The sequence below is a fragment of the Zalophus californianus genome, chromosome X, assembly GCF_009762305.2.
Source record: "Zalophus californianus isolate mZalCal1 chromosome X, mZalCal1.pri.v2, whole genome shotgun sequence".
Taxonomy (NCBI): domain Eukaryota; kingdom Metazoa; phylum Chordata; class Mammalia; order Carnivora; family Otariidae; genus Zalophus; species Zalophus californianus.
In genome coordinates this window covers 44,162,068-44,178,043 of record NC_045612.1, presented here as the reverse complement: position 1 = coordinate 44,178,043, position 15,976 = coordinate 44,162,068, and the positions used below count along the sequence as shown (strand labels likewise).

Genomic DNA, 15,976 nt, shown 5'->3' with positions numbered 1-15,976 from the left:
CTTTGGAGGGCCACAGGTCTTTTTCTGCCATGTGAGGTGGCTCAGAAAACAGCCTTTGGTTTGCGGTGTGGTCAGGTGCTCCTGAGGGAGCTCATTGGCCTCTGGTGTACCTAATGACGGCCTCAGTGGCCTCAGACATGGCATGCTTGGCTGTCTTCTTGGGCAGCAGCAGGTGCACGGCTGTCTGGATCTCTCCGGAGGTGATGGCAGAGTGCTTCTTGTAGTGGTATGAGGTGCTGTCCTTGGACACAACCCATTATCCAAGTGAATCATAATCCTGCATTTAGTTCTATCTTGTTAACTTTTTTCTTTAAGTTGCCATAATCAGTATAATTATCCTAGGCCGTCAATGTATCATTTACCCCTATTTGCCAATTCATTCTATTATCAATCCTTCTTATATCCCGCATCTATTTCTATCGTCCTCATTTACATTCTTTACAATTTGTGTTCATTTGGTGTCAGTTGATGTAAATACTCTGAGTTATCATTTTTGAATAAAGGTCTTTACTTTCGAGTTAAAGTCCTAAGGTAACCAGAATTGAGATGGTGTAAGGTGTGCAGGGCATTAAATAGGTATTTAATCTTCTGAAATCCTGAAAGGTGTCAATTATGTCCCTACCTCTTCTTACGTGATATTCCTACAGAGGCAATGGTGAAAAATGTTAACTCATGGGAAATGGAGTTAGATGGGGTCCATATCACTTTGGGTGGCTTTGAGGCTGACCCGGGTATATTGTCACACACCCCTGGGAATTTTGGTTAAGGAAAAATCATGTGCATAATTATTGTGCTGATTAAAATAATTGGACTGGCGTAATGAATATTCTTTCCCTTTTAGGAACTCAGTGTTCTTCCTCACATGGGGTAATCTCAGACATTGGAGAAAAATGAAGATATGGGGATCTCAGCTTCCCCATTCCTCGACAGCATCAATGATTAGATGGTGGTTCGTGAACAAAACCCATCTGGGAGACCTCTCCATTCCACTGAGGCGGCTCTAGCCATAGTGTCAAGCAAACAAACAAGCAGAGCAGAATTGCACAAGAAGTGAAGGAAGTCAACTTCCTTTTCCCTGCATCATTCCATCCCCCAAGCTAGTATTGTTCTGGGCCAAGAAGAAATGTCCCAGCTAGTAAGAATTCCTCTCACCAGGGAAGGAACAGTGGAGTGAGTGACCAGCTTCTCTAGACTGTCCTGGCACTGCATGAAGGTCTACCTTCAGTTTTACCACACCCATGGCAGCAAGGAGAGTTGGCTAGCGACAAGGAATAAAAGCAGAGGCTATTATTAGCATATACACAGCTGGACTGACTGCAGTTTATGGAGAATTTTGTGCAGACAAACTCAGCAGCTTCCACCACTGATGGAGTCACTGGCTGGGTGCACAGATGCTGACAACCGTCCCAGTGATATTTGGGTCCCTAAAGCCAGCCATACGTCAGCATTTGCGCCCTCCTTGCCCCGGACCTCTCTCCAAACAACACACCTACACCGACCCCACCCTGCCAGAGCCCAGAGCCACATGAGTAACCATCCAAACCATCTGCAGCTGCACAAGAATAGAACAGTAGCCACCTGGATCCTTTCCCACCTCAACCAGAATCCAGGAGTTAAGCTCACAGACAATCCATTTTCCTAGCAGTCGTGCAAGAGCAAGACACCATCATAGGTATCCTTGTCAGACCCACCAGCTTGCGTGCACTTGGGGCTAGCCCCTCTAACTTTCTATGTACCGGCATGCCATCGACTGGTACCTGTCATTGGCATCTGCTACGGCACGTATGCCCACAGAGGGGACTGTGCAGTGATGGGTGAACACTCTGACAGCCAGGCCCCTGCCAACAGCTGCTTATGGATAGGAATCATGCTCAGGCTCCTGTCACTGGCCTGAAACACCATGCCCACCTACAGATAGCACCTCTAGAAGGTTCACTCTAGCAGGTCTCCCACCACTGGCCCTCACTGTACTGCACAGGCACAGGGGAAAGATGGTGTGGCCACAGGACAGCATACTGATATTGAGGACCCAACCCCAATGTTCTCGTGGGTCTGTATCAGACCCTGTCATCTGTTACTGGCCAGGAATACGACACACAACTGTAGATAGTCCCTGCTGCTGTGAACCTATATACCCCCAGCCCGAAACCCATCAAGGGCTTTCAACTCAGTATGCAGGCCCAGGGCAAGAGATTGCAGCTATACAAGAGCCCCTGATCACTGAGAGCCCCTGTAGCTGTCAGTGAGCTCAGATCAGGCTCTGCCACCTGTCACTGGCTGGCATCACCATGCCCACAGGTAGCTTTTCCCTCCAGTGTGGACCCACATGAACCTCAGCCAGACCCCCATCACTGGACTCCACTACTGTCTGCAAACCTGGGGGTAGAGTGTGAAACCATAGGAGAGTACACTGGCACCCAGGCCCTCTACAGAAGCCAGTGAGTGCACAGTAGTCCTTGTCCTTTGCTACCTCCCCCTGCCCCCATCACCACAAGTGTGTCTGCAGGTGACACCTGCAGTAGACCAGCACAGCCTAGTGTGTGTACACCACTGGCTCTGGACACCATTACTGCTTAACTTGGTCCCTAACTATGGGTCCTGGAGTCACCACTTAGGAGCCCAACCGCCCTTCTAGACACTGCATTCTCTCTGCCATGCTCATCGACAAACACACAGATGTTGACACTGTGGACCCTCAGTGCCCTGAACTGAAGTGACATCAAAGCCCCCTTCGTCCTGCTGCTGCCATGTGCCCCTGTACATAGCACCCTGTGCCAGTAGATGCAGGGGCATAAAACAAGCCAGTATGCTGCACATCCATACAGCATAATCACTCCATAAAGTCTGGAAGATGTGACTGCTTCCTCAAATGCACAGACACTTATACAACGCAACAGTGATGAGAATGAGGGAAACCTGTCTACCAAAGGAATACTGTAAACCTCCAGTAACTGGCCCCAAAGATGTGGAGATCCCGGAATCCTCTGACAAGAATTCAACCCAAATTGTTCTACAAAGACTCACAGGGCTATAAAAGAACACAAATAAACAAATTAATGATATCAGGAAAACAATTCAAGAACAAATCTGAGAAGTTCAACAGAGAGACAGAAAAAGAACTAACCTGAAAATTTGGAGCTGAAGAACACAATGAACTGAATAATTCAATAGAGAACATCAACAGCAGACTTGAATGAGCAAAGGGGAGAATCAGTGAGCTCGAAGACATATCAATTGAAATTATACAACTAGAAATGCAAAAAGAAAAAAAACAATGAAAAGAAATGCAGAAAGCCTATGTGAGTTATGAGATACCATCAAAAATAATAATGTAGGAATCATTGTCACCCCAGGAGGATAAGAGGGGGAAAAACAGTAGAAAGCTTACTAAAAGAAATCATGACTGTAAACTCCCCAAACATGGGGAGAGATGTGGACATCCAAGTTCACGAAGCTAATAGGTCACCTCAAAATTACAATCCAAAACATGCTTCACTGCGACACATACCAATCAAATTGTCTAAATCCAAATTCAAAGAGAGAGTTTTAAAAGCAGCAAGAGAAAAAAAAAATTTCTCTCATACAAAGGAAGCCCCATAAGTGTATCGGTGGAGTTTTCAGTAGAAGCCTTAAAGGCCAGGAGAGGATAGGATGATTGATATATTCAAACAGCTAAAAGAAAGAAACTGCCCACCAAAAATACTTGACCCAACAATGCTGTCCTTCAGAACTGAAGGTGAAATAAAGACTTTCCCTAATAATTAAGCGCTGAGGGAACCTGTCGTGACTAAACCTGGATCACAAGAAACGCCGAAAGGAGGTCTTCAAGCTGAAACAAAAGGACACTAATTAGTAACACCAAATATATGAAAATATACAACACACTGGTAAAGATAGGCATATAGTCAGATTCAGAATACCCTAATACTGTGAATGCGGAGAGGGGTTGACCGGGTAACCTGAGAATAAAGGATAAAAGATAAAGGTATTGAAATCTGCCATAGTATCAGCAATTTGTTAATCGATACGCACACACACACACGTAAACGATGATGTAAGAAAAGTGAAAGGGTGAGCCATAACAGGATGGAGTTGGGGCTGTGACCAAAGTTAAGCTGTTTTCAGTATAAAAGAGAATGTTACACCTACAGGATGTTGTATGTAAACCTCACGGGAGGCACAATGCAAGGATCTACCATAGATACACAAAAAGTAAAGAGAAAGGAATCAAAGCACACCAGTATGGAAAATGGTCAATTTAGAAAGGAAGGCAACAAGAAAGGAAGAAGTGAAAAGTAGAATTACAAAACAGCCAAGAAACAAATAATAAGTTGGCATTAGTAAGTTCTATCAATAATTACTCTCTTAATGGAGTGAATTCTCCGATCAAAAGTCCTACAGTGCCTTAGTGTTCATAAAGCAAGATCTAACCAAATGCTGCCTACAAGAGGCTCACCTCAGCTCTAAAGACACATAGAGGTACAAAGTGAAGGGATGGCAAAAGATATTCCATGCAGGTGGAAACCAGAGAGAGCAGGGTTAGCTATACTAATGTCGGACAAAATAGACTTTAAGCCAAAATGGTACCAGGAGAGAGAGATGATAATTAGGTAATGACGAGGAGATCAGTTCTTCAGGAAGATATAACAATCATAAATATGAACTCCACACTGGAGCACAGAAATATATTAAGCAAATCCTTAAAAAACTGAAAGGAGAAATAGACAATAATATGATAATACAAGGAGACGCCAATACCCCAATTTCTTAAGATGTTGTTTATTTATTGGACAGAGAGAGTGAGCACAAGCAGGGAGAGTGGCAGGTAGAGGGAGAGGGAGAAGCAGGCTCCCCACTGAGTAGGGAGCCCAACATGGGGCTCGATCCCAGGTCCCTGGGATCATGACCTGAGCTAAGACGGACACTTAACCGACTAAGCCACCCAGGCACCTCCAAAAGCCCACTTTCAAAATTGAATGGGTCCTCCAGACAGAACATCAACAAGGAAACATTGGACTTGAGCCATACTGTAGGCAAAACGGTCTTAAAAGACATATATGGAACATTTCATCCAATAGCAGCAGAACACACATTCTTCGCAGGTGCACACAGAGCATTCACCAAGGTAGATTAAAAAAAAGCCTTATCAAACGTAACAATATTAAAATCATACTATCTATACCGACTACAAACGTACGAAATATCACTAACAGGCAAAAAGGTAGAACATTCACCAGTATGTGGAAATTAAACAACATGCTTCTTGATAACACTTGGGTCAAAAGGAAATCAAAAGGGGAAATCCAGAAGCAAAAGCAAATGGAATCACAGCATATCAATGCATATAGGTTGCTGCTAAAGCCGTTCTAAGAGGGAAACTTACAGTGACAAATACCTATATTAAGAAACAAGAATGACCTCAACCTAACTTTTCATCTCAAGGAGCTAGGAAAAAGAAAAACAAACTAAACACAAAGACAAGAGAAGGGAGCAAGTAACAAAGATGTGAGAGGAAATAAATGTACCAGAGACCAGAGGAAAGGATGGACAAGATAAGTGAAACTAAGAGCTGGATATTTGAAGAGAAATAAATCGGTGAAACTTTTGCTAGGCTAACTCTGAAAAACAGAGAGAGGACTCAAATGAATAAGATCAGTAATCAAAGAGGAGACATTACAACTCACTCCACGGAAATACAAAAGACCATGAGAGATTACTACAAATGGTTATATGTCAACAAATGGATCACCTAAAAGAAATGGATAAATTCCCAAAACACACAACCCACCAAGACTGAATCATGAAGAAACAGAAAATCTGACAGGCCAGTATCAAGTACAGAGATTGAGTCATTACTCAAAACCTGCCAAAGCAGAAAATCCCAGGAACAGATGTGTCCCTGATGACTTCTACCTAAACATTTAAAGAACCAGCACCAACACTTCAGAAATTCTTCCCAAAAACTGGAGAGGAAGGAATCCTCCCAAACTCATTTTACAAGGCCAGCATTACTCTGACCCCAAAACTGGATGAGACCACTATAAGGAAAGAAAATGACAGACTAATATCCCTGATGAATATAGACACAGATATCCTCAATAAAAGAAAAACCATTAGCAAACGGAATCCAAGAGCACATTCAAAAAAAATCATTCACCAGAATGAAGGGGAATTTATCTCTGTGATGCAAGGATGGTGCAACATAGGCAAATCAATAATTGTGATACACAGCATTAACGAGACAAAGGATAAAATCATATAATCGTCTTAGTAGATGCAGCAAAAAGTATTCGATAAAACTTAATACCCTTTTCTGATTTAAACAAAATAAAAATATAACCTCTCAGGAAATGGGGATGGAGTGGACACACCTCAACATAATAAAGGCCATGTGTAACAAGCCCACAGCCAACATCATACTCAATGGTGAAAAGCTGAAAGCAATTTCTCCGAGATCAGAAACAAGATCAGGACGCCCAATTTGCCACTTTTATTCTACAAAATATTGAAATTTCTAGCCAGAGCATTTAGGCCAGCAAAGAAATGAAAAGGCATCCAAATTGTAAAGGAAGAAGTAGTAGTGTCACTATTTGCAGACGACTTAATATCACATATAGAAAACCCTAGAGACTCCACCAAAACACTGTTAGAACTAAGAAATGCATTCAGTAAAGCTGCAGGAAAATCAAACTGCAAAAATCTGTTGCATTTCTGCACACTGCAAATGACCTATAAGAAAGAGAAATCAAGAAACCAATCCATTTACACTCGTATCATAAGTAAGAAAATAACCAGGATTAAATTTATCCAAGGAGGCAAAAGACCTGTGCACTGAAAACTATAAGATGGTGAAGAAAAAAATTGAAGAAGACACAAATAAATAGAAAGATATTCCATCCTTGGGGACGGGAAGAGTTGGTATCGTTAAATGTCTCTTCTACCCAAAGCAATCTAGAGAGGCAGTGCAATCTCTACCAAAATTCAATGGCATTGTTCACAAGAATAGAACAAACAATCCTAAACTTTGTATGGAACCACAAACAATCGTTCAATCAAACAAAGACAAACCCGAAAATAGGCAGTGCCGTCTTGAGAAAGAAGAACAAAGATGGAGGCCTCACACTCCTGGATTTCAAACACTTTTACAAAGCTATAACAATCAAAACAGTATGCTATCGGCATAAATCAGATGCCCAGCTCAACCGATGAGACTATAGAGAGCTCAGAAAGAAAGCCATACATATACGGTCAATTAATTTACAAAAGGAGCCAAGAATATACAATGGGGGAAAGAACAGTCCCTTCAGTGGTATTGGAAAACCTGGACAGCCGCATGCAAAAGAATGGAATGGGATCACCGTCTCACACCATGGGCTAAAAATGAAACATAAGACGCGAAACCATAAAATGCCTGGAAGAAATCATAGGTGGCAAGCTTCTTGACACCAGTCTTGGCAATTTTTTCATTTATTTATTTTGGAGCTGCAACTAGGGGAAGGACAACAGCAACAAATATAAACACATGGTGCTACATCAAACTAAAAAGCTTCTGCACAGCAAAGGTAATTGTCAACAAAATGAAAAGGCAACTTGGCCAACGGGAGAAAATACTTGCAAATCATGCATCTGATAAAGGGTTAATATCCAAAATATAAAATGACATCCAAAATCACAAGAGCAGAAAAATAAAAATCAAACAACTTGTTTAAAAACTGGGCAAAAGATCCGAATAGACATTTTTCCACAGAAGCCTTACAGATGCGCAACAGGTACGTGAAAAGGTCTTCTATATCACTAATCAGGGAAAGACAAATAAAAGCCACAACAAGGTAAAACTTCCGACCAGTTAGAAGAGCTATAAACAAAAAGACTAGGAATAACAACTGCTTGTGAGGACGGAGAGAAAAAGGAGGTCTCGTTCACAGTCGGTAAAGTATGCAATATAAATTGATGCACCACTGTAGAAAACAGCATGGAGGTTACTCAAAAAATTAGAAGTACCAAATGATGCAACCATTCCGCCTTGAGGGTATTTACCGGAGAAAACGGGTACAATGAATGCGCACTAACATGTTCATTGCAGCATCATTTACGACAGCCAAGATATGGAAACATCCTAAGTATCCGTTTCAGTCCGCAGGATATGGCCTGGTTTTACATGATTTGAAGTCAGACCGACCTTGCAAAAATCCCAGCTTTACTATTAACCAGTTGTGTGCCACTAGGGAAGTTGCCTGAGCCTGTGTTGTCTCATCAGTAAAAACGGGAATGAAAGTACTACCCACCTCAGAGGGTGGTCATGAGCATTAAATGAGATGGTGGAAGTAAAATGCTTAGCTCAAGAGAGGTAATGAGCACTCAATAAATTTGGACTGTATAATTTCCTCTCACATGGCACAGGAAGGCAGCCCATTCACCCAGGCCTGGCCTTCCTCTCCACAGTCTGGTTAATTCCCTCAACCAGGTCCCTGGGAAGTTGGTATAAGGAGGGCTTCCTTGGCCACTAAGCACCCTCCCACACTGCCTTCTCCTGTGAGGTTTTAGCCTTGGCAGAAAACGTGTACATGGCTTGCTTTTGCACGCCTCACCACACGTGTTTTACTGACAACTGTGGTGGGTTGAGATCTCTGACATGTCTTTCGAGCACCATCCAAGGCTATCCTGCCAACCCTGGCAGGCCTTAACCAGTTGGCACCTCCTGTTCTTCAGCACATGTTTTAATAGATAGCCCACTCTGCTACACTTCTCCTTCCTAAGACAGCAGTGGTTTGCCACAAAACTAAAACATTCTAAAAGAGTTGATCAGTGTCTTCATTAGCTCTGCTGTGTACGGTGAATGATTCCCTGGAAATAGCCGTCCACCTCCCCCCACCAAACATCACTGCAATGCAAGTAATGTTCTGACCAGTGGGTTGTGAGCAACCTAGGATCTCCAATCAATGTAGGTCTCCCAGAGTCCAGGAAGGAATCCAACATCCCCTGTGGTTTTTAGGAAAAGGGGTCTGAACAGAACTTTGGGGATGAAGGGAGGGTCATGGGTGAAAAGTGTTATGGAATGCATTACATCCCTACGTGTGGTACACCTGCCTCTGCAGGCACACGAGATGGTTTTAGTGGCACAGAGATTTTTTTCTTACAGTTAAGCAGTGTAGTTAGTGTGAATTTAAAATATACACACACCATGTTATCCTGAGACGTTGCAGATATTATGGCTTAGGAATATGTTTTCAAAAATCTTGAAATAAGTTCCTTAAAATAGCTCTATTCAATAAACAATTACATTGGTGACACGCACATGTAGCAAAAAGCTTGAAACTATTAGAGGAAGGACTTTACATGCCATCCAAATGGTTATAAGCTTCCGAGTCAGAGAAACCTCATTCAAACCTGGTCTACCACTTACCAGCTGTGTGACTTTAGGAAAGTAACCTAATTTCTCTGAGCCTCAGGGGAAAAAGGAGGAGACTAATAGTAGCAGCTTCACTGGACTGTTTTCAAGCTGAAGCTAGGAGCTTTACACTGTAGTGGTGGGAGGGCCCAAAATCTAGTGCCAGGTGTTCTGGTTTCCAATGCTACCTCTTCTGCGGACTAGCTCATTGACATTGAGCAACTTGCTTCATCTTTCTGGGCCTTAGTCTCCCCGTCTGGAACATGGGACTCTTAAAGGGTTAAATGAGTTACCACATTTGAAGTGCTTAGAAATATTTCTACTATATATGAGGCATCATGTGCTACTTAGATTAAAAATACCTTCATGTAAATCTCCTGACACCTGACTCCTAGTAAGTCCTCGTGAAATGTTAGCCATTGGTGGTGCTTTGTATTGCCAGCGCCTGGAACAAAGAACTCTACAGTCAGAGTTTGATTAAGAAGCAGCATTTAATTGCCCAGGACTGATGCAGAATGGACAGGGCCCAGCACCTCTCTGCAGTAAAAATCAAAACACAGGGCCGTGGCCACGGAGAGTGGGCCTTCTTAAAGGACTGCCAGGAGTGGGGTTGGAGAGAGGCCCCAAGCTAGCTTTCTTTATCCTGTTAAAATAGGTGTGGGTCATTCCAATGAAGAGAAAAGGAAATTAAGTTTCAGAGAAATTAAGCAAGCTGCCTAATGCCACACAGCATATAAATGACAGAGCTCGGTAGAATGCTATCTTGATTCAGAACTCACAGCCAAAGTGGAGGAATACAGAACTAGTCCACTGGGGTTCTGATGAAAGGGTTATTTTACGGAATTCCTATGGTAGAGGTATGGTGATGATGATAGTAATGTAACAGCAATACAAGTAACTGAGATTCAGCCACTATTACTGACTACCTATAGACATTGTCCTATCTCCCAATCCTAAAAAAAAACCCCTCTTCTGTGATACCATTAACACTCTCTTCCTACTTCCTGACCAGTATCCCTTTTCTTTGAAAGAGTACCCGATTTCTACCTCCATTCCTCATCTACCTCATCTCACTCCTCAACACACTGCAGTTTGCCTTTTCTTTCCCGACCCATCACCGCCTCTTCTGGGACTCTAGAACATCTGCTCTCATCCGTCTTCCCATATTTATTCCACAACTACTGAGTCCCTACCAAGCGCCATACATGGTACACCCTCCTGATATATGACAGCAAAGGAGACATGGTCTCTCTTCTCAGGATGTTCACATTTCCGGTAAAAACAAACTTGGATCTGCTGACTGAGTGCTCTCAAAAGCAGTTCACTCGATGATGGAGACGATCACTAACAGCGGGGCACATGATGGTCATACCCTCAGAATAGATAATGTCATCAGGGTGAACCTGTTTGAGTACCTACTAAAGGTAGGTAGAGCAGAAAGCTCCAGGCAGCACATTGACATTCTTAATCTTAGGGCATCTTGGAGCCCTTCCTGTGAGAAAATGCAAAATCACTCACTCGGTGATTGTGACAACAACTCCTTTTGAAGAAAGAGGAATGAGTTGGAGAACCAAGTAGGGCGATTAGTGTAGGGCTTGCATTTCAATGAGGTTAAGAAAGAGATGTGAATGCTCATAAAATTGGGAGTAATAAAAGAGTTCAGATGAACTTACAGCTTTCAGATCACTACTGATTGGGGAAGGTAGGCCTAAACGACATCAGCAAACAAACCACACAATATGTATCTCCGGGCTACAAACTTCTTTGAAGTGCCTCTGATGAAGGGGTTCCCTTCCACAAATTTAAGGAAATTTTAATATTGCAACATCGATAACCTACTTAAATAAACCAAGAGAAAAGAGTGTTTGCAATGCCTGCTGAAGCTACTGGAAGGGCATGTTTGATATCTAATAAGTTACCTGAAAGGCTTAGAAAACCAAAATTGTCATTCTGAGCACATAGATCTCAAAAAAATCTTAATACAACCTTTGCTGATGAAATGCTACTATCATTCTTATTATAGCCCGAAAGTGACAAGAAATCTCTTTATCAGCATTACAGTCGAAAAGTATCTGTGAATATTTGGAAATTAAATTTTAAAAGATGTAAACACTAAAAAAAAAGAGAACCTAAATAGCTTTAGTTGATCTGATTGCCCTGCAAATGAGTAAATACCTAGGACAGCTTTATCTTGGGAAACTTTACACTCTTAGAACGACACAGGAACCTTAGCAGACTCTAAGCAAATGCAACCTGAAGTCAGGCATGGATTTTGTTTGTTTGTTTGTTTGTTTGTTTACCCATAGACATATTTGCACTGTCTATTCCAGATATAGTAGATCCCAAGGATTCTGTTGAGTGAATGAATGAGCTATATTTTCAATCTTTAGGTAGTAAGAATGGTGGGGGTGGGGTGAGAAGATAAAGGAGATGACGAATTTAAATGAGAGGTGGTAAGAATTAACCGAATACAGTTTTCTTCAGCACCAGGAAAATGACTTCAATTGTATGTCTTTTCTCCACATTTTCTTATGGACCCTGGTGGAGCGTGTGGATTTCCTGAGTTCAAGAACTGACCTTGCACTTATGAGTTTTGGGACTCTGTGCTCTCTGGATCTGAGTTGCTTCTGTAATAAATTAGTTATGATAGCATGGTTGTAAACACCAGATAAAATAGTACCTGTAAAATTATGCTGTAAACTAACAAACATTGTATAGTGCTACGGTGATATTATCACAAATAGGACAGTACTGCTTTCTCTGCTGTTGAAATAAAAGACCTGATTAAACAAACACACAAAACAAAAACAAGTAAATAAATAGAGGAAGCACTGAAGCTGTACTGTCAATAACATCTGCCAATATTTACTATACAAAATATTAAGACAGAAATGTTCATATGTATTCCAGAATCCATTTAAATTTGTAATAGGAACCCACTATATCACGTTAACATAAATTTCAAGTGCATATGAAAAATATCTTTTCTATAAGAGCATAAAGGAGATTGATGTTGCTTCCGATACTTAAAAATCCCTCCAATAACCCTCGTAACAGAAGTCAGACGGATTCTGATTTCAGCTTCTGCACTTTATCTGTTGCCATATCACCCATAATGAACCTCTGGAAAATTCACCACACGCTCATGAGAGAATGAGAGAGAAAATGATAAACATCATTATACCAAAAATAACCCCCATTGAGGCGGACCTACAGAAATATCGAATAGAAATGGCTGTGTAGGAAAGCCAAGAAAAGCGGCATGGATAAGCAGAGTCCACAGTTGTCCAAGGGAAAAACTGCACGCAAATATAGATGAAAGCAGTGCCGATCATGTTTGGTTCAAAGTAAAACTACTTTAAATATCCACAGAATGCCACAACGAGAACAAAAACTCTAGAGTTTGTCCCACTTTTTAAAGCCTACAGGCCTTTTCCCGCCAAGTGAGGTGGCTCTGAAAAGAGCCTTTGGTTTGCAAGGTGGTCAGATGCTCTGGAGGCAGCTCATCGGCAGACGGTGTACCTGATGATGGCTTTGGTGGCCTCGGACTCGGCGTGCTTGCCAATCTCCCTGGGCAGCAGCAGGCGCACGGCTGTCTGGATCTCTCCCTGGTGGTGATGGTGGAGCACTTGGTGGAGCGGGCCAGGCGAGAGGCTTCGTCTGCGATGTGTTCGAAGATGTCCTTAACAAACGAATCGAAGTTGCTCACGGTCTTCTGCGAGAGGCTCAGGCCCTCGTGAACCTGCTTCACAACCCAGGGGAAGTAGGCGGCGAAACTGTTTGGGCGGCGTGGGCGGCGTGGGCGGCGCCGGCGGTGGTGGCGGCCGCGGCATTGGCGGCTTGGCTGCTCGTGCTTCGGGCTCCTCGGGTCCACTGCTGTGGGTTTTCCGTGCCCGGGCATTCCCCAGAAGGGGTCTCACAGCCAGGCTCAGCCATTTGGGGCTCCCCTTCCCGACAGCTCGGAAGGAAGTACAGTGGCGGCTGCCGAGGGGCGCTGGCCCATTTACAGTCGCTGCATTTCCTGACGTCACGGGCAACCTCCATATCTGATTGGACAAAATGCAACGCACGGGAACGGGACTCTATGCCAGGCCGTGTCCCCTGTGATGGCATACCCTCGAGCTTCACATCACATCAGACAATCGGAGAAGGAAATCCGGTGCCCTCTAAACTTGTTGGGACCTCGGTCAGAAGATCTTTCAAGCATTCCAATTCATTGTGCATTTTGTCTGCTGATTTTCAACATCAAAACAGTAACAGATCTTAGGAGAGTCCTGTTTTTATTGGAATACTTTATATTGCACATCATTACCTTATTTCTGATAAGCAGTAAGTGCCATTGGATCAGGACATGCTAGAAACCAGGATGCTCTGGAGACCCAGAGTGAATATGTCCATCTCTTAAAATGACACCAAAGGTAAAGTGGTGGTGATGGAAACACATGAGTACATAGGGAGAGAGGAAGAAAATGATGCCTGGGTTTAAACAGGCATGTGTAACAGGAGGTAGCAATATTGGAGCACCTTCCCTTTCTATTCAATGGCTTTGTGTATTGGGGGGGCAAATTTATTGGCAGGTCGGGAGCAGCACACAAGAAAGAGAGGCATAAATTGGACCAGTCCCTATTCATGTATCTACCCAAAAACAGTATATTAAGAAGTTAGAAATAAGAGGTGGGGGGGTATATCAACCGGTCATAAGTAATTACACATCTCATAATAGCTCCTGGTGGTGGTAGTTGGTAAACGCTGTAAGGAAGAGCCAGCAGAATGGGATAAACCAGAGCTGAATCTTATTTCTCCATGTTTTCTGCACAAAGCGAGAGGTGAGGATATGAGATTGGGGTGGTTGTCTGTGGAACTGCTGAAATGCCTGGGGCCCTGTGATCCTTCAGGTATGTCCACTAGAGATAACCGGAGATCCCAGAAATTATCAAGCAAAGCTCTCCTGTGCGTGCCTGGCCTGCCCCGCTGGGGCAAGACCAGAGTAGTGCCCAGTAGTGCCCAGAGTAGAATGAAGAGAAAGTCAAGCAGCCACGAATCCCCAGCGAGCCTCCATTCTGTCACAGTCACTGGAATACCTTTTCTTTTTTCTTCCCAAGCAACCAGATGCTGATCTTCACAGATGGCAAAGCCACTACTCACAAATGAATCAGAACAGGCCTGGGAACACAGGCCCGTTTGTCAAGACTGGTTTACTTACCTTTCCAAGTCACTACTATCATTGTCAGCTGCTCAGCCTAACCCAACAGGTGCCACTACAGGAGAGGAGAGGGAGAAGGACGAGTCCCAGAGGGCCCATTCCCAGTGTAACGCAAAGTCCTCTTCCTCCTGACAGCCTGGAACCTGCAGCTATCACAGATGGGTCCCCCTGAAGATCCTTTCCCCTCTTCTGGCTTTCCAGGCAACGTATCAACTAATCAGAGTTGGTATTAAGCTTCCTGTTGCCTCTCGCAAAAGTACCACAAAAACACACGAGTGAGAAGAAAGGTCAACCAACAACGGGTGTTCCCTGATGCCCCAGCAGGGGAGCTTCGGGAAGACTTCACCAGAAGCACCAAAATTGTACGCTTTTCAGCTTTGGCTTACTGAGAGTGTCTGACCTCCATATCCCAGGCCCCCAGTTCCAGAGGAATGACTGGCCAAATTGGGGCCATTTCTCCTACTACTCAGAATGGACTGTTGTCCTGGGGTAAGCCACCATGGTTTGGGCAGGAACTCTCCCATGGCCAGCAGAGTGCTGGTACAAATCAAGAGATATAATTGACGAACCCCTGCCCCGAGTTCTGACGGAGACCCTCAGGAGAAATGGCAAAGTCCATAGTCTCCAAACACAGCACACCAGGAGGTAGTCATACAGATAAAAATACCAGAAAGGTTTTTAGTGTTTTTATCAGCATTTGCCAAGTTTTCAAATTGTTTTCTTAACAGTAGTTAGGTTGTAAAAACAATACCCGCACACTAGAATTGCTGACCAATATAAGTGTTGTTGGCTGGAAAACAAAACAAAACAAAACAAAACACCAATTTACCCAAGTTGTCTAAGAAACCACCAGAGGGACCTATATTACTCAACTCTTGTTGATCCGACATTGGATGTGGCCATCAGGGGAAGTCCCAGAGCTGGGACAAGGCAGCTCTCTGTAGTGGAGGGAGCGCCTAAAAGGGCTAATCGCCGAGGACTGCCAGCTGACTGCACTCTCAGCAGCTGAAGCAGAGTCTGTCTTTGAGGAGAGTTCTGGTTGGAACATCTTCATATCTATGATAGCCTCATTATCAAATGATACTCTGGCCACCCAGGCAACCGTAGTTTGACAGTGGTTTTCTCTCAGCACTAGCTTTTGGCTTCCATTTCTTGGTGAAAAGAGGTATGTTATCACATTGTTTGGTATTCCATTTTTAGGCACCGTGCCCTGTTGTCTGCTAACTTGTTCTCTATGCTTATATCCTGGCTTTACTACAATGCATTCACGTGTCCTTCCTGAATCCGGGATGTCATGGCTGCCTTAAATTTGGGGAAATTACCAGACATTTGTCTTTGAATATTATTCTTCCAAAATTCATCCAATTTCTGCTTTGGAATGCAGC

At 43.4% G+C, this 15,976-nt stretch overlaps 1 pseudogene; it reads right to left on the bottom strand.

Annotated features, from left to right (window-relative positions):
• Positions 1 to 12,891: 12,891 nt before the first annotated feature.
• Positions 12,892 to 13,324, bottom strand: LOC113930761 (annotated as a pseudogene).
• Positions 13,325 to 15,976: the final 2,652 nt, after the last annotated feature.